Source organism: Gopherus evgoodei, chromosome 1 (genome assembly GCF_007399415.2).
Source record: "Gopherus evgoodei ecotype Sinaloan lineage chromosome 1, rGopEvg1_v1.p, whole genome shotgun sequence".
NCBI classification, from domain to species: domain Eukaryota; kingdom Metazoa; phylum Chordata; order Testudines; family Testudinidae; genus Gopherus; species Gopherus evgoodei.
This window is the reverse complement of record NC_044322.1, coordinates 11,386,794-11,411,221: the sequence shown is the minus strand read 5'-3', so window position 1 is coordinate 11,411,221 and position 24,428 is coordinate 11,386,794. Positions and strand designations below refer to the sequence as shown.

Genomic DNA, 24,428 nt, shown 5'->3' with positions numbered 1-24,428 from the left:
TTCTGGTACGTATTCCATAATGCACCACAAAAAAAAAAAAATCCCACAATACACAGAGCCTAGCAGCAGCGGAATGTTGCACCATGTGATATCTGCCCAGAATATTGTGTGCTTACATTGAAAACATGCAGTGTTGTGTGGATGCACAGATTCAAAATGAGGGCATGTTAGCTGGTATAGTGAAGCAATGTGGATCTGCTGCACCCAGAAGTGTTACTCCTGATGAGTTAAAATGGGGAAAAATAATCCAAAATAATATTTGAGTGTAGGCAAGCCCTTAATGTTAAATAACAGTAGCTGAGCTGCTAACTACCATAACCATAATATAATTACATTCAACATCCATAGGGATGTTAAGGCACCAAACACTGACACAGTAATCCTGAACTTTTAGAAAGGGAGCTATCAAGAAGAAGAGTACCTTAAAGGGTCTACAGTAAAAAGTAAAGGAAGCAAAATCCTTAAGTAGGATACATGTCACAGCTAAGAAAACAGTAGTAGTCTCAGGAAGCATGCATACCTCTGAACAAAAAGGGAACCAGGAAAGGAACAAATAAACCAGCATGGGTAGATGGCAAAGTTTTGTGAGGTTATTTGAGTCAAGCAGAAATCCTCCAAAATTTGGAAATTTAACTTTAGTGAAGCAAATAAGTGAGAGTATAAATTACAGCACCCAGTATGTAAGAGTGGAAAGTAGGAGGCCTAAGATGGGATTTTTGAACAGCAAATACTAAGATGTAAAAACAAATTCTTTATGTATATTAAGTATCAGAGGGGTAGCCATGTTAGTCTGGATCTGTAAAAGCAGCAAAGAATCCTGTGGCACCTTATAGACTAACAGATGTTTTGGAGCATGAGCTTTTGTGGGTGAATACCCACTTTGTCAGATCCATGTAGCAGAAATTTCCAGGGGTAGGTATATATAAGCAGGCAAGCTAGAGATAAGGAGGTTAGTTCAATCAGGGAGGATGAGGCCCTGTTCTAGCACTTGAGGTGTGAAAACCAAGGGAGGAGAAACTGGTTTTTTAGTTGGCAAGCCATTCACAGTCTTGTTTAATCCTGAGCTGATGGTGTCAAATTTGCAGATGAACTGAAGCTCAGCAGTTTCTCTTTGAAGTCTGGTCCTGAAGTTTTTTTGCTGCAGGATGGCCACCTTAAGGTCTGCTATAGTGTGGCCAGGGAGGTTGAAGTGTTCTCCTACAGGTTTTTGTATATTGCCATTCCTAATATCTGATTTGTGTCCGTTTATCCTTTTCCGTAGCGACTGTCCAGTTTGGCCGATGTACATAGCAGAGGGGCATTGCTGGCATATGATGTCATATATTACATTGGTGAACGTGCAGGTGAATGAACCGGTGATGGTGTGGCTGATCTGGTTAGGTCCTGTGATGGTGTCGCTGGTGTAGATATGTGGGCAGAGTTGGCATCGAGGTTTGTTGCATGGATTGGTTCCTTAGCTAGAGTTACTATGGTGCGGTGTGCAGTTACTGGTGAGAATATGTTTCAGGTTGGCAGGTTGCCTGTGGGCGAGGACTGGCCTGCCACTCAAGGCCTGTGAAAGTGTGGGATCATTGTCCAGGATGGGTTGTAGATCCCTGATGATGCGTTGGAGGGGTTTTAGCTGGGGACTGTATGTGATGGCCAGTGGAGTCCTGTTGGTTTCTTTCTTGGGTTTGTCTTGCAGTAGGAGGCTTCTGGGTACACGTCTGGCTCCGTTGATCTGTTTTCTTATTACCTCGTGCGGGTATTGTAGTTTTGAGAATGCTTGGTGGAGATTTTGTAGGTGTTGGTCTCTGTCTGAGGGGTTAGAGCAGATGCGATTGTACCTCGGTGCTTGGCTATAGACAATGGATCGTGTGATGTGCCCGGGATGGAAGCTGGAGGCATGAAGGTAGGCATAGCGGTCGGTAGGTTTTCGGTATAAGGTGGTGTTAATGTGACCATCTCTTATTTGCACCATGGTGCCTAGGAAGTGGACCTCCCGTGTAGATTGGTCCAGGCTGAGGTTGATGGTGGGGTGGAAGCTGTTGAAATCGTGGTGGAATTTTTCCAGAGAGTCTCCTTCCCATGGGTCCAGATGATGAAGATGTCATCAGTGTAGCGTAGGCAGAGAAGGGGCGTGTGTGGACGAGAGCCGAGGAAGCGTTGTTCCAGGTCGGCCATAAAAATATTGGCATATTGTGGGGCAATGCGGGTGCCCATAGCGGTGCCACTGATCTGGAGATATGTATTGTCATCAAATTTGAAATAGTTGTGTGTGAGAATAAAGGCGCAGAGCTCAGCAGCCAGTTATGCTGTGGCATCGTCAGGGATACTGTTCCTGACAGCTTGTATTCCATCTGTGTGTGGGATGTTCGTGTAGAGAGCCTCTACGTCCATGGTGGCTAGGATGGTGTTTTCTGGAAGGTCACCAATGCATTGTAGTTTCCTCAGGAAATCAGTGGTGTCACGGATATAGCTGGAAGTGCTGATGGCATAGGGTCTGGGTAGTCTAGAGCTATGCCATCAGCACTTCCAGCTATATCCGTGACACCACTGATTTCCTGAGGAAACTACAATGCATTGGTGACCTTCCAGAAAACACCATCCTAGCCACCATGGACATAGAGGCTCTCTACATGAACATCCCACACACAGATGGAATACAAGCTGTCAGGAACACCATCCCTGATGATGCCACAGCACAACTGGCTGCTGAGCTCTGCGCCTTTATCCTCATACACAACTATTTCAAATTTGATGACAATACATATCTCCAGATCAGTGGCACCGCTGTGGGCACCCGCATTGCCCCACAATATGCCAATATTTTTATGGCCGACCTGGAACAACGCTTCCTCGGCTCTCGTCCACACACGCCCCTTCTCTGCCTACGCTACACTGATGACATCTTCATCATCTGGACCCATGGGAAGGAGACTCTCTGGAAAAATTCCACCACGATTTCAACAGCTTCCACCCCACCATCAACCTCAGCCTGGACCAATCTACACGGGAGGTCCACTTCCTAGGCACCATGGTGCAAATAAGAGATGGTCACATTAACACCACCTTATACCGAAAACCTACCGACCGCTATGCCTACCTTCATGCCTCCAGCTTCCATCCCGGGCACATCACACGATCCATTGTCTATAGCCAAGCACTGAGGTACAATCGCATCTGCTCTAACCCCTCAGACAGAGACCAACACCTACAAAATCTCCACCAAGCATTCTCAAAACTATAATACCCGCACGAGGAAATAAGAAAACAGATCAACAGAGCCAGACGTGTACCCAGAAGCCTCCTACTGCAAGACAAACCCAAGAAAGAAACCAACAGGACTCCACTGGCCATCACATACAGTCCCCAGCTAAAACCCCTCCAACGCATCATCAGGGATCTACAACCCATCCTGGACAATGATCCCACACTTTCACAGGCCTTGAGTGGCAGGCCAGTCCTCGCCCACAGGCAACCTGCCAACCTGAAACATATTCTCACCAGTAACTGCACACCGCACCATAGTAACTCTAGCTAAGGAACCAATCCATGCAACAAACCTCGATGCCAACTCTGCCCACATATCTACACCAGCGACACCATCACAGGACCTAACCAGATCAGCCACACCATCACCGGTTCATTCACCTGCACGTCCACCAATGTAATATATGACATCATATGCCAGCAATGCCCCTCTGCTATGTACATCGGCCAAACTGGACAGTCGCTACGGAAAAGGATAAACGGACACAAATCAGATATTAGGAATGGCAATATACAAAAACCTGTAGGAGAACACTTCAACCTCCCTGGCCACACTATAGCAGACCTTAAGGTGGCCATCCTGCAGCAAAAAAACTTCAGGACCAGACTTCAAAGAGAAACTGCTGAGCTTCAGTTCATCTGCAAATTTGACACCATCAGCTCAGGATTAAACAAAGACTGTGAATGGCTTGCCAACTAAAAAACCAGTTTCTCCTCCCTTGGTTTTCACACCTCAAGTGCTAGAACAGGGCCTCATCCTCCCTGATTGAACTAACCTCCTTATCTCTAGCTTGCCAGCATATATATACCTGCTCCTGGAAATTTCTGCTACATGGATCTGACGAAGTGGGTATTCACCCACAAAAGCTCATGTTCCAAAATGTCTGTTACTCTATAAGGTGCTACAGGATTCTTCGCTGCTTTTATGTATATTAGAAGCAGGAAGCCTGTAAAGAATTGGTGGTTCTGTTGGATTACCAGGTTTAAAGGGAGCAATTAAGGAAAAGATATTGCTGAGAAGTTAAATAACTTCTTTGCATCACGCTTCACCACGGAGGGTATTAGGAAGGGACCTATCTCAAAACTGGTAATGAAGTGATATACTATCGGACTGATGAATTAAAAGTGGTTGTGCTGGGACAAACAGTTTTAAAAAGCCATGTCACTAGGCCCTGATGGTATCCATCCAAGTGTTCTGTAGGAGTTTAAGAATGAAATGGATGAGATGCTAATAAAATGTGCAGTCTTTCATTAAAAACTGATACTATACCAAAGAATTGGAAGATAGCAAATGTTATACCTATATTTTAAAAAAAAAAAAAAAAATCTAGAGGTGATGCACAGGAATTATAGACCAGAAAGCCTTACATCTGTACTGGGTAAACTGGTGTAATCATAATTTAAAATAGAATAATAATACATCTGAAATATAATAGGGTCTAATCCTTTATTCAAAGAAAAATCATATCCTGCTAATCTATTAGAATTTTTTGAATGTGAATAAAAGAAAACTGCCCAACACAATTTACTTTGAATTTCAAAAGACTTTTGACAAGTCATCATTAGTAAAAGGCTACTAGAGAAATGATAGTCACAGAGTGGGAGGCCAAAGTGGTGGTTTAGATCGAAAAAGATAGGAAACCAATTTTCATCATGGCAGAAGGTTAACGAAGTCTGGTGTTTTCCAAAATGTTGTTAAATGCTGTAAAGTTGGATGTGCAGTCAGGTAGAAAAAAATTGCAGATGAGTTACTCAGGTAAGTTAAGTCCAGAGAGGAACTTCAGCAGGGTAGGTGAATGGGGAAACACACTGTAAATGTGTTGTTGTAAATGCAAGTAATTACTTCTGGGGAAATTCTGTACCAAAAACCTAAAAATGATGCAACAAAAATTAATTATTTTCACAATATTTTCAAGTGTTGCAAACTTCTGCATATTTTACTTGTCAGAATAACACAATATAATCACCAGTTTGTTATTTTTGGTCATTTATTTAAAAATACCTGTCAGCAAGTATGTCTGTAACAATGCAGACAACAAAAAAGATTCCTTACTAGGCATATTAATACAGAACTTTGAGTAGTAATTTATTTAAACTACAGTACAGAATGGTATTTCTTGCACCCCTCAGACACAGTGCAGAGGCTTGGGGGAGTTGGATAATGGAGGGTCTGAGGGAGAGGAAAGTAATTGCTGGGAAGGAGTCTGGGTGTGAACTTGGAGGGTTGTTGTGTATGAGTGGGAAAAGTATGTAACAGTTTGTTTTGGGGGGGGTGGGTAGGAATTGTTAGGGAGTTTCCCCCTTGCAGACCCTGGCTGACCCCTAGCTTCTCCCATTCAGTCAGGCACATCTGCTCCTGTCCCCATGTCCTTGCACCCCTTATCCATGTGTGTCCCTCCACTCCCATTCATACACCCCTCTGTTCCTCTGTGGCCCTGCACCCTCTTCCCTGTTAAAAGATGAGTGATTAAAATAATTAAGGACATGGAAAAAGCTCTCATTAAGAGAAATTGAAAATACTGGCATTGTTTATTTTAGAGAGGAGACAAATGTATACAAAAATGTGTGGCATTAGGAAGGTGTATTAGGAACTTGTGTTCTTCCTGTTTCCGTAATAAAATAATGAGGACATTTAGTGAAACTGAAAGGTGGTTAATTCGAACTTGATAGAAGGAAATACTTTTTCACAAAATGCATAATTAGACTATAGAATTCATTGCCATAGGATATAATTGAAGCCAAGAACTTAGCAAGTTTTAAAGGGAATGTTGGTCATTTGGCTAACTAGTATCCAGAATTACAATAAAAATACTTAAATTAGTGATATACATAGAGACTGGCATAGGCCTGTATATAACTATTAACTGTTAGGAGGACTAGATATTAATCAGGTGGCAGGTTATTCCACATCTCCTGTGGGGTTTTCTGCACCTTCATCTGAAGTATCTGGACAGGCCATGGAAAGAGACAAGATACTGGACTAGATGGACTACAGGTCTGAATTCTTATGACACTTCCTACATTCTCACCAAGTGCAAGAAAAAAACACTGGCCACAACTATAAACATGCCCTCTCTCACACCTTGTAGTTCTGACTTGTGTCAACTAAAGTGAGAGGGGAAACTAGATTTATTTTTTTTTAATCTAAAAAGATAAGAGGAGGAAATCCACTCTCATTATGGATATGTATTTGTATAGTGTACTGCTGTCTTACCCAGAGTTATTCCAGGGGTTGATGAGAAAGCTCTGATATGGCTCCATTTTTTTTTATTTTTATTTTCCAGGATATGCAAAGCGGTGATTAGCGACTGCTCCTCTACCTCCAGAACGCTCATCTGTGGAGTCCTACACGGCATCATGCTCTTCTCTCATTCTTGTTAACATCTACGTGCATTTACTGGGGGTGGAGGAAGCTGTGAGAGACCATTGTCTCAAATACCAGTAATGTGCAGATAATATCCAGGGCGTCATCTTTATCTTTGGTGTGGATAGTACCATCTCCCTACCTAGCTGAGATAAATGGCTGCATGATAGGCAGTTGACTGAAGCTGAACCAGGGAAAGAGATGGGATGTTGATGGGCATAGTGAAATAGTTGTAAGACCTAGCATCCACTATTAATTTACCCTTCTGTGGAGGAGACTGCTTCTAATTGGGGGAGATATAGCTCAGTGGTTTGAACATTGGCCTGCTAAACCCAGGGTTGTGAGTTCAATCCTTGAGGGGGCCACTTAGGGATCTGAGGCTAAAATCTGTACTTGGTCCTGCTAGTGAAGGCAGGGGGCTGGACTTGATGACCTTTCGCGGTCCCTTCCAGTTCTTGGAGATACGTTATTATAATTTTTCAAATTGGTCTGCAGTTGGGACCTCTTGGATTCTTTACAGATGCTGGATAATGGATAATAATGGCCCCCCAAAAACATAGCCTTGGCTACTGCCTGTGAAGTAGGCAGGAAAATTAGATTATCAGCCATTGGCCTGTTGTGACTCTGGTGATCCTCTCTTAGGAGGTGCTCTGATACTGCAGTGATTGGCACCATTGCAAGAACCTGGCTAGAACATAGTAAGAGCAATGTGCTCTTATAGATCAGTGCTTCTCAGCTTTTGTACTGGTGACTCCTTTCACATAACAAGCCTCTGAGTGTGACCCCTCCCTTATAAATTAAAAACACTTTAATATATTTAACACCATTATAAATGCTGGAGGCAAAGCGGGGTTTGGGATGGAGGCTGACAGCTCACAACTCACCTGTGTAATAACCTCGTGACCCATTGAGGAGTCCCGACTCCCAGTTTGAGAACTCTTGTTATAGATGGATCATTGGTCTGACTCAGTATGACCTTTCTTATGCTCTGAAGAATAAGATAACAAAGAGGAAGCTTACAAAGTGATGTGGAGGAATAGCAAAGGTTGAGGATATGAGGCAAGTAGGGAGAGAATTTCAAATTTGAGGAAGAGAAAGCAAGAAGATAGAAAACACGAAAGGTACACACAAGGAAAGAGAAACTTAGTTCCCAGAGACCATGCTGCTTAAATTGGGAAAAACATTGCGTCAGGGAAGGGCACATGAGGCATGTGGAAGCAGAAAGATAGCTCTGGGAGGTTCTAAGTACCTGAGTTAAGGCACAAAAAAAAATAGCCTGACACAGTTTATAAATTTGACCCTTATTAGATTTGCCATTGCAATACACTGTTCCGCCATGTTTTTGCAGTGAATTCTGACATGGTTCTTAACAAGTCATTTTCACTATAGACAGAAAAGAAGAGATTACTGAAAGTACAAGAAAAGCCTTATTTGAAACTTCATTGACTGGTTTAAAAATCTCTGCAAGAATTATCCCTTCCAACATTACCATTAGGAGACACTCTGAATAGCAGATACAGTTTCAAAATTGACTTGGCAAAATAACTTCTTACCAACATTTTCGCACATGTTCCCCTGGCTTGTAAGTTTAGTACCTTGTGCACAGCAGCGTTCACTGCAACCTTAAATGTTTGTGTGGGGGAAGAAGTTGGTTAAGGAACAACGACTCCAGAAGTTGAGACAGTAACCCTGTTCATCTCCTGTCTCTTTGCCTTGCCTTTGTCATCCTTGTTCTGTTAGATGGCTTTTAAAGTTCAACAACTTTGTGTTCATTTTGTTGTTGGGCCTGTTGTCCCTTCCGGTGGATTCTGGCTCTGTTTCTGTCTCTTGCCCACTCTATGCCTATTTATGGTTGTCAGCTTCTGAGCTGTGATATATCACTTCAGTTGCCAATCATGAAACTGACTAGGACTGGAAGCAAACACAAACATTTTAAAACATCTAATGTGTTGTATCATTTTTGTGCTTACCAAAAAAGTGTTCTACTTCATCTTCCTTTGCCAGTACTGCATTTTAAGAATTGTACAAAACCAAATGATTTTGCTGAAATAATTTTATAACGCAAATATCAAAAGTCTTTAAACATCAGTCATGTCCACCCATACTATTTTTGGTCTATTGTGAAATCTGATTTAGAAATTTTTTGCTTTTAAGTAATCAAAGTAGCTTTCATTTATGGATTTTTTTTTAGTGCACTGAGTAAAATAACAGTTGCCCTGTCCTTCTGCCCCCACCTCTGAAACTTCCTAAGCAGTTAACTTGATAGGATTACTCATTTTCATTGACTAGAATCATTTTAAAAACAAATTCCATCTGCAGAGGTTTAGTATGAGTCAGATAAATTGGATGCTTATCAAATGGTGGGCCATCCTAAATTGGAAAACTGATCACTCACAAACATTCTAGTTGCTCTAGAACCTTCTGTTGAAAGGACATGTTTCCTGCGTTCAATAGGTGGAAGAGAAAAAAGACATGAAATTACCTGAAACGTAAGTCAGGCTAAGTTCCTTCGACTGCAGTGTCAGTTAATACTGATTGATCTGTTTCTAGGGAGAATAGGAATAGAAGATCCTACTAGACCTATCCCCAAACCATGAGAGAAATTCAAGGTATAGTAGCACCTCAGAGTTATGAACATCAGAGTTACGAACTGACCAGTTAACCACACATCTCTTTTGGAACCATAAGTACACAATCAGGCAGCAGCAGAGACCCCAACAAAAAAAAAAAGGCAAATACAGTATGATACTGTGTTAAACTTAAACTTCTAAAAAAAAATAAAAAAAAAAAAAAAGGGAAAGCAACTTTTTTCTTCTGCATAGTGAAGTTTAAAAGCTGTATTAAGTCAATATTCAATTTTAAACTTTTGAAAGAACCACCATAATATTTTGTTCAGAGTTACAAACAACCTCCATTCCCAAGGTGTTCGTAACTCTTGAGGTTCTATTGAATGTGTTAGATGTGGTCTGGCAGGGCTAGATGATTAATTTGGCTAAATATTTGTGGAAGGATTCTATCTCTTTCAGTGTCACAATATAGATGTTTGGAGCAAGTGCATGGAAATAGGACCTGTGCAGTTGGTCATAGGCAGTATTTGACCCATACTTGGGTATATTTATTTCCTTTTTTGGGCTACCCCAAAAGAATGAGTAGCCTTAGACCTAAAATCTTCCCAACAGAGTGCAGGTGCAAATTTTCAGGGAATCCCTGAAGATTATAACCAACTCTCCATGGGAATTTTCTGATTTTTCTGGTTTTCTAATAGATTTGGCAGAACACTAATGAGTGAGTGGCAGAGGTTCCCAAGATTCTTCTGTCAAAAAAACAACATTATTATAAGAGTGCTATAGCTTATCCTAGCAACTGCTCTAAATGTATTCATGGACACGTTAATTCTCAATAGGAGCAAGCAATGAATAGTTACCCCTCAGTGAATCTCCTTTTAATGAGAAAGTTGGCAACAATAGCTAGTTAAACAATGAAATGCTTAAATGCCCAGGGATTTGATTAATGCAAGCAAAGGCATTTCATGAACTACAGAGGCTGTGCCACCTAAGTGGGTTCATAAACCAGGAAAATTGAATATTTTTCTGAGAAGAAAGGTCAAAGAGTGCTAAGCATAGATTTTTGTTTGACTGAAATTAATTGAATAAGAAATATAATGAAAGACCTAAGACAGTGTCTGTCATATACTTCACCATTGGCAAGATTGCATATTCAGAGGATTAGAAATATTCCCTCACTGGAAGAGCAGACATTTTAAACAATCTGGACAGGGCAGTATTGATAACCTTAGAAACCATTCAGAAAATGGTGGCCAACAAATACTAGAGATAGGAACAAGAAAAATCAGCATCGATGGAAGTAGATAATCATGAGGCACTGTGACTGGGTGCCTGGATGGGCCATCCTGAGAATGTTGTACTCAGGGAAGACTGCAAGGACTAGGGCGGACAATCCCCCAAACTAGTGTTTTATTCTATACTTCTGTAATACTACACTGGTTACCAAGAAGCCAAATACAGTCCCTTTTAAGCATTCCAGCCCTTGACTCCCATCTAAACAGCCAAGTTTAATATAGTGAAAGGTTATTGAAAACCTGATTACCATATGTGAGGTCCACCAATCCAAAAGGACCGGACAGTTATCACCGGGACAATGAGTTTCAGATCTTACCAATAATCACGCAGATGCCAATCCTTTACTAACTAAAAGACTAAAGGCTTAATAATAAAAGGAAAAAAAAGAGGAGAGTTGCTGTGGTTAAAAGATCTGTATACATATATGTAAAGTCCTTAGGTCAGTTTCATAGCAGAGATGGTGAGGCTACTGATATGTAAAAGTCTTTCTGGAATCCGTTTAAAGAGTTATAGTCCAATAGGCAGTCCAAGTACAGAGTCTGTTCAAGTTCTTCCATGAGAATTCCAGGGTAATCCAAGGTAAACCTGGAGACTTCACTGTTAAAGTTTAAGCAGACCTGAGATGAAAAAGATCAGGCCTGAAGCTTCCTTTATTGTCCTGTAGCAAGCTGATAAGCCTCTTGTCACAGCAGGACTTTCCCCTGAGGAAGAATAGATGGTACAGATAGTTGCTTTGAAGCTCATCTTTTATTTCCTATGCATACATAGTTAAACTAGTTGCATTCATTCACATAAAGCAGGGGCTATCAACCTTCCTGGACTACTGTACCCCTTTCAGGAGTCTGATTTGTGTTGCGGATCTCCGAGTTTCACCTCACTTTAAAATTATTCGCTTATAAAATCAGACACCAAAATACAAAGGTGTGTCAACACACTATTACTGAAAAATTGCTTACTTTCTCATTTTTACCATATAATTATGAAATAAATCAATTGGAATATAAATATTGTACTTAGAGTTCAGTGTGTAATATATAGAGCAGTATAAACCAGTCATTGTCTTATAAAATGTTAGTTTGTACTGGCTTCACTAGTGCTTTTTATGTAGCCTGTTGTAAAACTAAGAAAATATTTAGATGAGTTGATGTTCGCCCCGGAAAACCTCTGCGTACCTTCAGGGGTACATGTACCCTTGGCTGAGAACAACTGACATAAAGCAATTAACTGGTAGTTCATTGTAGCATAGATAATCAAGTTGAAGACAATATAGATAATATTATTAGTTTCCTTCAGTATCTTACATCTTTGAGGTTAATTGAACTATCTGGATGCGTAATATAAGGCTATTAAGACATGAAAGGGAATTAGCATCAACAAGGTAATCTGATTATATTGTTAACTTCTAACAAGATATAGGTAAACAGACAAATACACTTCGCATCTGCCATTGATTTCTATTACTACAAATAAATGGGTTAATGATCCTGTTCTAGTACATCTCTTTGAAATTCACATACAAGAAAATTGTCTTGATTACATTTTAATGCCTTTTGTTGAGGAGTTGTCATACCCAACTTAACCAGTCTATTGGTGTCACATGTACAAAGAACTGGGACATAAGAGACCCAACCTTGTTCAGGCTTTTAAATGCTGCCATCGTGTAAATGTTACATAATAACTAGAGGACAGCAAGAAAAATCTGAAGCTTAGAGGTGTTCGTTTATTTTACATTCAGCTGTTTAACAAATAGTTTAGGCTCAAGGTATGCTAAAGAGCACTTTAACATTAAGATTACATTCAGGAAATTCAGTTGGAGGCATGTCTGATGTACAAGCCTCAGGAAATGACATTTAATTTACATCTCAAATTTGTGAAAGAAGCAGCAAAATCCCTTTTGTGAGGACAAGATAAATTCTTAGACACCAAGAAAGAGAGGAGAATACAAATTTGGATGATTTAGGATCTCTTATTAAAGATAACCTTTCCAGTAAAATATTGGCAATTATTGCACATTTTATGATTCTGTTCAATTAAAAGACTAAGTGGACATTTACACTGTAGAAGGATTTCGTGCACTGGCCCCATTTTAAGTTGGAATTATACTTTATAAACCAAGTATCAGAGGGGTAGCCGTGTTAGTCTGGATCTGTAAAAGCAGCAAAGAGTCCTGTGGCACCTTATAGACGAACAGACGTATTGGAGCATGAGCTTTCGTGGGTGAATACCCACTTCATCGGATGCATCCAACGAAGTGGGTATTCACCCACGAAAGCTCATGCTCCAATACGTCTGTTAGTCTATAAGGTGCCACTGGACTCTTTGCTGCTTTATAAATCGTGGTGTTTGAATATTTACATGGTCGAACGCTTGCTTAAATGAAACGCTTGTCTTTGAATAACACCCATGCCATCAACGATGTGGCACATGCATTTTCTATTGACCTTCATAGATATTTTAACTGTCTCGCAGAGTATATAATGCAAATGCATGCAATAGGATCGTATTTGGTACACAATTTTTTGGGTAACAGTGCTGCACTAGGGGGTAGACTTAAAACTAAAAATTATTTTTAGTTTTATGTGAAGACTTAAGGCTGCTGGATCAGATGTGTAGAGGAGGCTGCTGCCATATTAATTTGACATTTGTCCTGTAGTGTTAGTATCTAGCTAAATGGGTAAAAATCACATAAACTTCTACAGGACTAGCAGACTTTCTAGGAAAGGGAGAAGTAAAGCTATGGATGTATTTCAAAGCATGAGTAAGGTTGATGAGGCAAACAGGTTCAGGAAGATCACCACAAACACGGAAGAAGGGAATTCTTTTTAAAGATGAATGCAAAAAGGTGCCAAAATGTTTGTGGCCGATGTTATTTGATGTCTGAGGAAATCAAGAAACTTTTTCCTTTTCTTTCTCTTTTTGAAGACTATAGGTGACTAGGCATGAGTTCTCTGAGGTCATGATTCAGAAAATGAAACCTGTCTGTGAGAAGAGATCTTTATTCAGGCTGTTCTTAAAGCTTTATTTTAACATTATCTAGTTAACTCAAGAAACACTTAGGAGTCAATGTCTTTGTAAATAAGACAACACTGTTGGCTTCCTTATTAGTTAAAGGCTGAGAGAATTCTCAGCCTGCATCTGAGACTCCTTAAGTTCTTCAGCAAAACCAAAGATCACCAGACATGGCATTCCCAAAACAACCAGAAAAAGCTTTCAAGCTGCCTCTTTTCATATAATGAAGCAAAATCACCACAAATCAATTTATTTAACGTCTAATAGGGCACAAGAGTTTAACTCTGAATATAAATATTATTTTATAGGTGAGGAAAAAGACTATTTAAAATTAAGCCAAAACCTTTCTGGCTATTAATGTGTAACTTTATTTCCATGAATTAATTTCTTAATGTCCCCTTAAATACAATAGCTTCAGATTAGTGACCTCTCAATGAGAAATATAAGTTAGCAAGGAGTTATAAGGTCTCCTCTTTCTTTCAAAGCTCAATAAAAGCTAAAAAATTTAGAGACTCATATTGGGTTTGTCTAGGACGTTTGAATACTCAATGTCTTTGCACCCAAATGAACTTTAAGACCTATGAGTTGCCTCTTGGCCAGGTGCCTTAATTTAGCTTCCTTCTGACGCATGAACCTGAAAAGATGTAGGGTATGTCTATATGGCACCATCAAAACAAAACCACCCTGCGGTAGGTTGCATTATGGCTAAAAATAGCAGTGTAGAGGTTCCCGCTTGAGCAGTAAAGAACCAGCACAGGGGGGAGGCCTTGGATTCCAAGGTCCAGCCCAACCGGGAAGATATACATTGCTCTTTTTCGTGCCGTAGTGCATGCCCTGTGAGACCAAGTCAATTGGGCTCTAACTGCCCTTTTTGGTTTTGTGTTTAATTTTATTTTTTTTAATTTTTGTCATATAGACATACCTATAATGGTCTGCTCTAATACAGCAGTGTATGTGTTCCTTATAGTGTATTGTCAAAGCAAAGCATGCATGGTTTCTTCTCCTTGTATTTTCTTACTAAAATCTTTATATAGTTTAATCTTTACAATGCCTGTGTCTTCCAAGATGTCTTCCCTTCCCCACCCCCGCACCCCATGCGTAATATTTCTGTAACTTCACGCCTTCTATTTGGTATGATCACTCTGATCATCAAACTCAAAATTATTGGGACACTATGCAGTTCTACAATAAAAACAATACCTAAAAACAAACTAGAGGATTTTGTGTTCAGAGGTGGGTATCCTAAGGAAAATCTCACTGTCAGGTAGTTTTCCTTCACCTGTAGTCCATTGTATCACCTTAAATAATTCTTCTTCATCCTTGGTATTTACCTTGTTTCAGATATTTTGAAGAGATGTACTAGACCAACAATCATTAACCCATTTATTTGTAGTAATAGAAATCAATGGTAGATGCGAAGTGTATTTCTGTGTTTTACCTACTGCGGAAATCAGAGAAAAGCAATAAAACTTATTCTTAGGCATTTAAAGGACATTTAAATATGATTGTCATATTTCCAAACACATGGAACAAAAACCAAGGGTAAGAGGGGTGGCCTTGGGATATGCTTCAACCCTTAGAAAAAATGTCTGATGGTTAAAAGACTGTTGGGCCCAAATAAGATAACGGTTATAATAATACACAGCTCTTAGATAGCACTTTTATCTGTAGGTATTAAAGCACTTTATAAAGGCAGTAAGTATAATTAGTTGTGAGGGTAACAGTTAATTGTGACCGACTAGTTTAACAGCATATTAACAATAACAAGGAAATAATAGGTTGAAGAATATTTAGATATTCAAGTCAGCAGTGCCAGCTGAAATGTATCCTAAATTATTTAAAGAATTTGCTGAAGCAGTTTCTGAAACGTTAGCAATTATCTTGTAGAATTCATGGAGGAAGAGTGATGATCCAGAGGACTGGAGAAGGAGAAACATAATACCGATCTTTAAAAAGGAGTGAAAGGTGGTCCTGGGGATTATAGACAAGTCATCTTCACTTCAATACCCAGAAATATACTTGTACAAATTATTAAACAATCAATTTGTAAGCACCTAGAGGAAAATGACATGCTGAGTAATAGCCAACATAGATTTGTCAAGAATGAATCATGTCAGACCCACCTAATTTCCTTCTTTGACAGAATAACTGATATAGTGGCTTGGGGAAGCAGTAGATGTGATTTACCTTGACTTGTAAGACTTTAGACACAGTCCCATGAGACATTCTCATAAGCGAAGTGGGGAAATTTGATGGTGAAGTTAATATAAGGTGGGTGCACAATTGGTTGAAAAACTGTGTCCAGGTAGTTAGCAATGCATCACTGTTAAATTTGGAGGATATACCAAGTGAGGTCCTGCAAGGGTCTTTCCTGGGTCTAGTATTCACGATTTTCATTAACATATTGAGTGATGAAGTAGAGAGTACATTTATAAAATTTGCAGATGACATCTAACTTTGGAGGACAGGGTTAGAATTCAAAATGATCTTGATAAGCTTGAGAATTGATCTGAAATCCAATAAGATGAACTTCAATAAAGATAAGGGCAAAGTACTACAGCTTGGAAGGAAAAATTAAATGCACAAATACGAAAAGGGGAGCAACTATTTAGGCAATAGTACTGCAGGAAAGGATCTGGAGGTTGTAGTAGATCACAGATTAAATATCAGGCAATGTGATGCATTTGCAAAAAAGACAATACATTCTGGGATGTATTAACAGGAATGTTGTTTGTCAAACATAGGAGGTAATTGTCCTGCTCTACTCGGCACTGGTGTGGCCTCAGCTGGAGTACTGTGTCCAATTCTGGGCACAACACTTTAGGAAAAATGTGGACTAATTAGAGTTCCAGAGGAGAGAGACAAAAATGGTAGAAGTTTTAGAAAACCTAACCTATGAGGAAAGGTTTTGAAAAAGCTGAGCATATTTAGTCTTGAGAAAAGAAGACTAAGGGGGAACCTGATAAGTCTTCACCATCCTCTTTGTAACAGCCCTTAACATATTTGATCAATGGTTTTACATGTTCACTGCAGGTTGGTCATTAGTCATATTATTTGGTCATTTAAAGATGTAGGGTATATCTATATAGCACCAACAAAACAAAACCACCCTGCAGTAGGTTTACTTATTTATACTCTTGGCCTTCTCAATATCCCCTGGCAACGAGTTAAACAGGTTGACTATGTTGTATGAAGAAGTACTTCCTTTTTTTTTTTTTAAACTTGCTGACTTTTAATCAGGTGACCCTTAGTTATTGTGTTACGTGAAGGGGTAAATACAGTTTTCTATTCACTTTCTCCATACCATTCGTGACTTTGTAGACTTCTATCATATCTGCCCTTAATCATCTCAGAATAGCATAGTACACAGCACAATGCAATTGTAAGTTAAGTGAGTCTCTTCCTTTTACATATTGTGTGTGGTGTTCCAATTTTTATAGCACAGTGACTAGAGCCCTAGGGTTACTTCCTAACCCGGAAAGTTTATTTTAACAGGCTGTGCTCCCAGGCAGCTTTCTCTTAGTTCAGAATCTACAGGTCTGTTCAAATTTGATTCATCTTAAGTGGTATTACATGGGGAATGTCATTCAGATTTTAATTTTGGTTTTAAATCCAGCACACTATTGCCAAAACTTTACGTATAGGCTGTTTTTTGTAAGATTGGTAATATTTGGTTCCCTTTCTTTTGCTGCAGAGTGAGCCGTCAGAGAACAAAATTACTACACTGTTCTTAGAGCAGAGCTTATCTCATCAGATGCTGGTCCACAAACAGTGAAAGTAAATGATGCAGAGCCCTGTTGGGTTGTGCTCCATAAGAAATACAGAGAAGAAAACGCTTGCCATTGTGAAGGAATTAAAACATTAGTTCAAGCCATCTTACTTCCATCCTCTGACAGTGTTAAATGCGGAGTTACAGAAACATTTTTAAAATGGTAATTATTAGTACCCCTCTTCATCTGAACAGGGCAGAATGACTCCCATATACTGGTCAAGAATGGCGTAAGTTTGAAGGTAGCCGGATCCAACAAATTTCAGACACCCCTAAAATTTTACCATTTAGCCTAATGTGTCCCCTCTCGCCCCAAACACACTCTTCTTCCAACCTACTAGACACACACTTGTCTTCTTCCCCCTCGACCCCTCGATTTTTCTCCCTAGTGAGGCAACCCAGCCTACCTCGGGAGGTACGTCTGGCACCATTCAAGTGTTGGGCTGGCATACCCATGCCAGCTTTACTGTAGCTAGCACAGCTAAAACCAGCAGGGATGATGCCAAGGCCTGGGCTCCCATGTTGGCTAGCCATGCAGTATAACAGGAGGACCATCCTGTGGTGCCATGTCTTGACTGGTAACTTTACTTGTGCTAACTAGATTAATGTTTTTTCAGGTATGCCTACCCAACCTGAAATCACACCTTCAGTTGCCATGTAGACACCCTGTTAAACTCAGGTCCTCTGCAGCCATGTGGCCCAGGATGCTACTTTAAATATTAGTGTCCAACTCAGATTCAATGACAGCGAGGTGGATTAAACACAGTGGCTCCACATTGGCACTATTATACTAAAGTATTTGCCTTTTGGCTTAAGTTCTTAGAAGAAAAGCTTTCTAAAAGTTATATGTAGATGTTTTTCTGCTATAAATATGCAGTCTACGTACATTATAAAACATTATTGGAAAAACATCCACAATATGGTGCTTCATGAAGCTTAACTATCATAAGGGCCCTGTGGACTCCTTTGTGCAATGAGTCCAGATTCTGTGAATATGTTAACTTTTTGTATCTCCATGAAATACTCTTCATTCCTGTCCTTCCCATCCCTGAGCACACACAACTTTGGCTCACAGTTGAAAATACACAGTAATGTACAGCTGCAGTAACTGTAATCGGCTTCAGTGAGCAGCTCATTGTCTCGGTTCCACTGTCTTCTGCTGCTGTTCTGTGCACTAGGCAACCTAGCTGCCCAGTCTGCACTACACACACACAATTCCATCACCCTGCCTCATGAATTATCTGTGCAGTTCATACATTTTATCACCAGTACTATAGATGATTAGGATAGATGCTCTCGTGCCTTATGATGCATGTGGGAACCAGTGTTGCCATCTCTTAATGGAGATGGACTCTTTAGATGGGTTGTTTCCATAACTAACTTTTTTTTTTAAAATGTGGACAGGTGGTTAGCCTAACACACAACCATATTGAATATGTTCAGAGCAGCCCATACTATGTATGGGGGTCCCTGATTTACCACTCCAGGGATGCACCTGGTAGTTTAGGATGCTCCAGGAATAGTGTAAGCATATGGGAATGTACAAGGTCAATTTTCACAGCCAGCTTACCTCTGGCCTTCTTGATTTCTGGTTCAACCATTCATATTAGTGTGGTATATGAATGAAGTTCTGTGAGAACGATGAATAAATTAAGAATGGATTTTAAATGTGTTGTGAAGAATGTAAAGTAAGAACTGCATCAATATGTCTTGTCCTGGGCCAGCAGGCCCAGGAGCTACATTAAATGTTGAGATGTCATACAAATGGCAGGACATCAATAGGTTATTTCTAAATAGTAGCAGGTGCTCACAGAGCATACTAAGAATTTACTTTCTAGTTACTTTTGTAACTTTTGGACTTTAATAATTCAGTCCTGTTTCCTCAAAGAGCTGACTCCTCAGCAAGGGCTATTCAGAGTGACCATGAATTTCAGCCTTCAGAAAAAATGTGAGATACTTCTCTAAGCCAACTTTCCTGCATTAAAAAAAGACATTCTCTCTGCCTGGGGAACAGAATGATTGAAGAACCAAGTGCTTGATCCTGAAAGGTGCTGACCACTCTGGTCTGATGCAGCAGAACACCTAAGCATATCCTCAGCTTTAATCAAATGGAATTTGCTCACATGATTAAAGTGTTTTGTGCTCAAATATTTTGGTGGCTCAGGCCCATAGTGCTCAGCACCTTGCAGAATTGATTCCTGAGATTGTATTTGTTTGTTCTAAAATGGGTGCTCAAGTACTACAGTGATGTGGACTAGCTCTTCCAAGAAAACCAAATGGGAGCAGTGCCTGATTATTCAAAATGTAGATAAATAATGGCAAACTACAAATGGACTAAAAAAGAAATCAATGCTAGAGATAATTTTGATACTCTCCGTTGTCTGTATTTAAAGCAGATATTTGCCCCCCAAAACAGGTGATTCTGCACATTTAACGTGAGACATCTCTGTACTAGACTGGCAATAAGTTATGTAACTGATCTAGTGCCATTGCAATAAAATCAATACTTTCACACAAACTACGTATTTAGAACTCCTTTATATTAACCTGAATATCAAGGCATTTGTTTTAAAGACTCTTATTAGCTTGTTAAAGAATATAAATGAAATGGTGAAGAAATAAACTCCATAATGCAAATCTTGGATACATGACAATACAAGTGACAAGGGAAGAAACAATGTGTCAATAAAAGAAGTAGCGTAGACCAGTGGTTCCCAAATGGGTTTTGTGATTTCAGCCCCTGGGGATTAATGAAATGTTACAGGGGGTTCTCAGGAAAAAGTTCCCTAATGGCGGACAGAGTTGTTCCTAGGGATCCCAGGCAGCATGGGGCCAGCAGCCCAGAGACCCTTGACTTCCAAGAGCTAAGCAGATCAAAACAAGCATATCTATCACACTGAGGAGATTTAAACTTCAAGACTCCTTATAAGAAATGGAAAGGGAGGTGGATATTTTTTGCTGTTTTTAAAATTAAATAGGCAGCTAGTATTGTTTTTAAAATTATTATGAAGAACAAATTTAAGCTTTGTTGTAATGTGCGTTGTTTTCCTGGACTACTCAAGACCTGAATGCTTGTGTAGGAGGAACTCTTTGAGTTGTCTTCTTAAATACCTTCATGCTGTTTCACATCTGATACTCCTTGATGAAACATAGGTGCCTTGTTTTATAACAGACTTATTCAAAGTGATACAAGCTATGAAAGTGAGATCTTGGAAGAGAATTGCCATTTTCATAATGTAATAAAAATACTGTAATGATAAATAATTAATAGTGTGTGATAAGCATGTCATAACAAATTTTATATTTCCAAGATCACTGCTTTTATAATTTATACTCAGGTAAAGGAGAAAATCCCTGGAAATATTCATTTTTAGGAGGGGGTTCGCGAGACTTGACATTTTACTGAAAGGGGTTCACAGGTTGTTAAAGTTTGGGAACCACTGGCGTAGACAAAATGCAGTTGAATTCAGTCAGCAGTACTCTTGTTAAATGTAGCCGGTGTAAGAAAACATCAGGAAAAATAATAAAATCTCTCATTTTATACATCTTACTGCTGTTAAAATTAGTAAGGGTATACCTACACTTAATGCTACAATGGCCCCCACTGTAGCATTTCAGTGTAGACGCTACCCACGTTGACAGGAAGGAGTCTCTTATGAGCATAGGTAACCCACTTCCCCAAGAGGTAGGTAGGTCAGTGGAAGAATTCTTCCGTTGACTTAGCGCTATCTACACTGGGGGTTAGGTCAGCTTAACCACGCAGTTCAAGGGTGTGGATTTTTCACACTCTCCAATGACATAGTTAAGGCAACTCCAATTTTGTAGTGTAGACCAGACCTGTGTGTGCATGTGTAGTGAAGTGACTAGCGCAGAATGCTTTTAGAAAATGCACTGAACTTGTGTATAACCAAATTATTACAAGTAAACATACATGATCACGTGTTAAAAACAAGTTGATCCCTGTGGTTCTTGGACAACAAATCACAAATTTTATGGAACCTCTGACATAAATAAGGATTACTTTGAGGGTCTTGTGGCATTGCATTACTAATAGTCAATTATATTAAAATAATGGATGCTCTGAATTGTCTATAGCTTATTAAAATGGCGAGGCACAGGGGTTTTGCTGCTTGATAGTGCCAGGTTGATTTATAAATCACAGATGATTTGTAAAGTGGTAGTGTCCCTATGGGTGCACCACTCTAGGAGTCTTCATGTCCCTGCACCTCAGATCTGAAATTTTTGGTAGCAATGTCTGTTTGGCTCTCACATGCACTCTCCCCATCTTGTGCTGTGCTCTGTTGCTGTATAGCGCTGTGTGGGTAAACCATCCTCAGTTGTTTCTCAATTGTCCTTGGCCTCAGACTGAGCCTTAGGAGAGCCCGATGACAGAGATTCTACTCAGTGTTTTTCTTAATAATTTTTCCTTAGTAGTAATAGAACTTCAGTTAGTGTCAGTACTTCCTTCTTTTCTTTTCATTTCATAAATATATTATTTTCCTTGTAGAATAGTTATCTCCTTAGTATAAATTAGATTTTCCTAGCTCTTCCTGTGTGGGAAGTAACCCCTGAAAAGGGTATTCCTAGTTACCCCATGTCAGGAAGCCATTTCTGTCAGCGACAGTCATTCCTGCTGCATTTACTGCCCTCTCCAGTGCAGCATCAAGGATCTGCAACCTATCCTGATGGAGAGGAAGGAATCTCTTATCAGCATAGTGGAGATTTGTCTCAAAGTAAAATCTGGAACCAGAAAGAGCCATGAACTGAAATTAAGACTGCTCATGATGGAAAGCTCACTTTGACCAACCCCGACTTTGGGCCTGGGACCCACTCCGTACAGCGGTCCCTGTCAAGACTGATCCTGTCTGCATCTTTCGATCAACACCCTCCAGTGGCTTCAAAGAGGAAATCCTCAGATTCCTCTCAGGAAGTCTTGAAAAAACAGACCACAAGTTCCTGAGCAGGGAATTGGCCAAGAGAGAGAGGTCCCTGGCACAGTTGATAACCTGTGTACTAACTGACCCATGACTAGGTACCTATAAGGCTGCAAGATCCTCCTATACTAGTCCCATGGGTAAGCCCAAAGACCCTAAGAGGGCGGCTCAGGCAGAGTGGTACTGTTGGGGGAAAGGAGTGATTGCAGACAAACCCAGTTCCTCTAAAACGGCAATAATGGAATCTTCTAGACAATCAGTACTGCATACACCAGCATCGCAAAAGGCTGTGGCGACACCTGGTGGCCATTCCTCTCAATTCAGAGAGCCTCTGGTACCAACAACTCTCTCCGCTTCAACGACACCTACTCAACTGATCTCAGTGCGTACTGATAGTTTTTCCAGTACCACAGGAATTTCGGTTCCCCAAAGACTTGATGGTCTCAGATACCTGAATCAGCCTTACTTGGCACTGACGTAACCATGGTATGGGTTATGCCTAGCTCCCTGGACTTCCATGCAGTACCAAGACATTCTACTCCACTTTCCATGACTGCTTCACCTGTCAAGTGACGATGAGGAAGATGATGGGGATGGACCTATACTCAGTGTCATTCCAGGGTTCTACCTTACAACACCAGGGAGCTAGCTGGGTGGAAAGTCGTGCATTTTCAATCTATCCTCAGAGAAGAAGTGCCCCACCCAGTTGGTATGGACATCCTTGGCTGCCTCCACCCATACCCTTTCTCACCACCTCAGTGGCCATATTGGAACCCACAGGTGGCATATAGACAACAGTTTTTGAGGAACTCTATAGAGCTTGAGGAAAGCAATTTCCTTCACCTTCAGTAGCCAGACCACCTGATCCTCAAGAGGAGACTTTGGGTGACCAACATTTTCTCATCATCTCCTGATAAGGTGGTCATGCCTCCCCCACGAACTACAGCAGACAACTTCAAGCAATTTCAAGACCTCTTTAATAGGTAGCAGATTAAGAATCCTGCTTAATGAAGTCATAGTCTCACAGTGCAAACTATTTGACATCATCAGCAATGATTCCATTCCTCATCAATGAGGCACTGCTTAATTGGGTGAAAACTGTGGCAGACATCATCCACAATACCCCCAACATGCAAAAGGGTAGACAAAAAATATTGTGTCCTCTAAAGATGGGGACTTTTTTTTATTTTGTCGTCATCCCCTAATTCACTGTTCATTGATGCCGTTAATGAGCATGGCAGGCAGCATCACACTAAAATGACACCATACAGTAAGGACTGGAAATAACTGGATTTATTTGGATGTAATACAATTTAAGATCGCTAGCTATCAAGCCCTTATGGCAAAACACAATCATACCAATTATTCAAAATTTAAATGCCTTTATTGAACACCTCCTGTCGGATCAGAAAGAGCAATTCCCGGTGATCATTGCTGAGGGGTCAGCTCCTTATGAGGACAGCATTGGAGGCTTCTCTAGATCCTGCTAATACAGCTGCTCGTTCCATCTCCACAGCAGTTGTCATGAGGAGAGCATCTTGGCTTCAACTCTTCACCTTTCCAAAGGAGGTATAAGCCACAGTGGAGGATCTCCCTTTTGAGGTATCTTACATTTTTTGCGGAAAGAATGGATGAATCCCTCCACATATTAAAAGATTCTAGGGCCACACTATGTTTTCTGGGTATTTACATGGCTGCCCAAGAAAGAAGACTCAGTAAGTACCAGACGGCACAGAGATCCTGGCCTACACACTTTTCTCCTCCTCAGAGACATTATGATCCTGAAAGGAAGAGGCATAGATTACAAAGTCGGCAACCAAATGCCCCACAATCATTCACACTGCAACCTTATGCATCCAAAAAACAATTCTGATGTGTTGGTCGAAGCCCCAAGTTACCACACCAAGTCTCATATGCTCCAATAATCTGAACATCTCCACCAGTTCGGCAACTGTTGTGATGTTACACCCCATATTCTTCATGGAAATAGGGTTAAGATAAAATATGGCCTAAGATATACTTTATGCAAGATAGGTCTTGTAAGGTATAGTTGGAAATGATTTGTTGACTGTGGTTATCCAATATGTATGCATGTATCATTTCTGTATCTAAAGTTAGGAATATCGACTATGTAACAATTACAACTGTGTGTGTATTTGGGAGACACCCACCAGACAACAGGCCATCAGCTTTGATGGGCCTTTAGGAAGAAACAATAAGACTTTAAAGATACTACTCTC

General features: G+C 40.2%; 1 protein-coding gene across 6 annotated transcripts in view; it reads left to right on the top strand.

Annotated features, from left to right (window-relative positions):
• Positions 1-24,428, top strand: part of RSF1 (remodeling and spacing factor 1) — a 136,715-nt gene that overhangs the window by 20,041 nt on the left and 92,246 nt on the right. The window contains exon 2 of one of the 6 annotated variants that reach the window (XM_030558060.1): positions 17,180-17,417. The exons of the other annotated variants lie outside the window; for them this stretch is intronic. The gene's annotated coding sequence lies outside the window, so the exon portion shown is untranslated. The remainder of the gene's footprint in view (positions 1-17,179; positions 17,418-24,428) is intronic. 6 annotated transcript variants of the gene reach the window in all.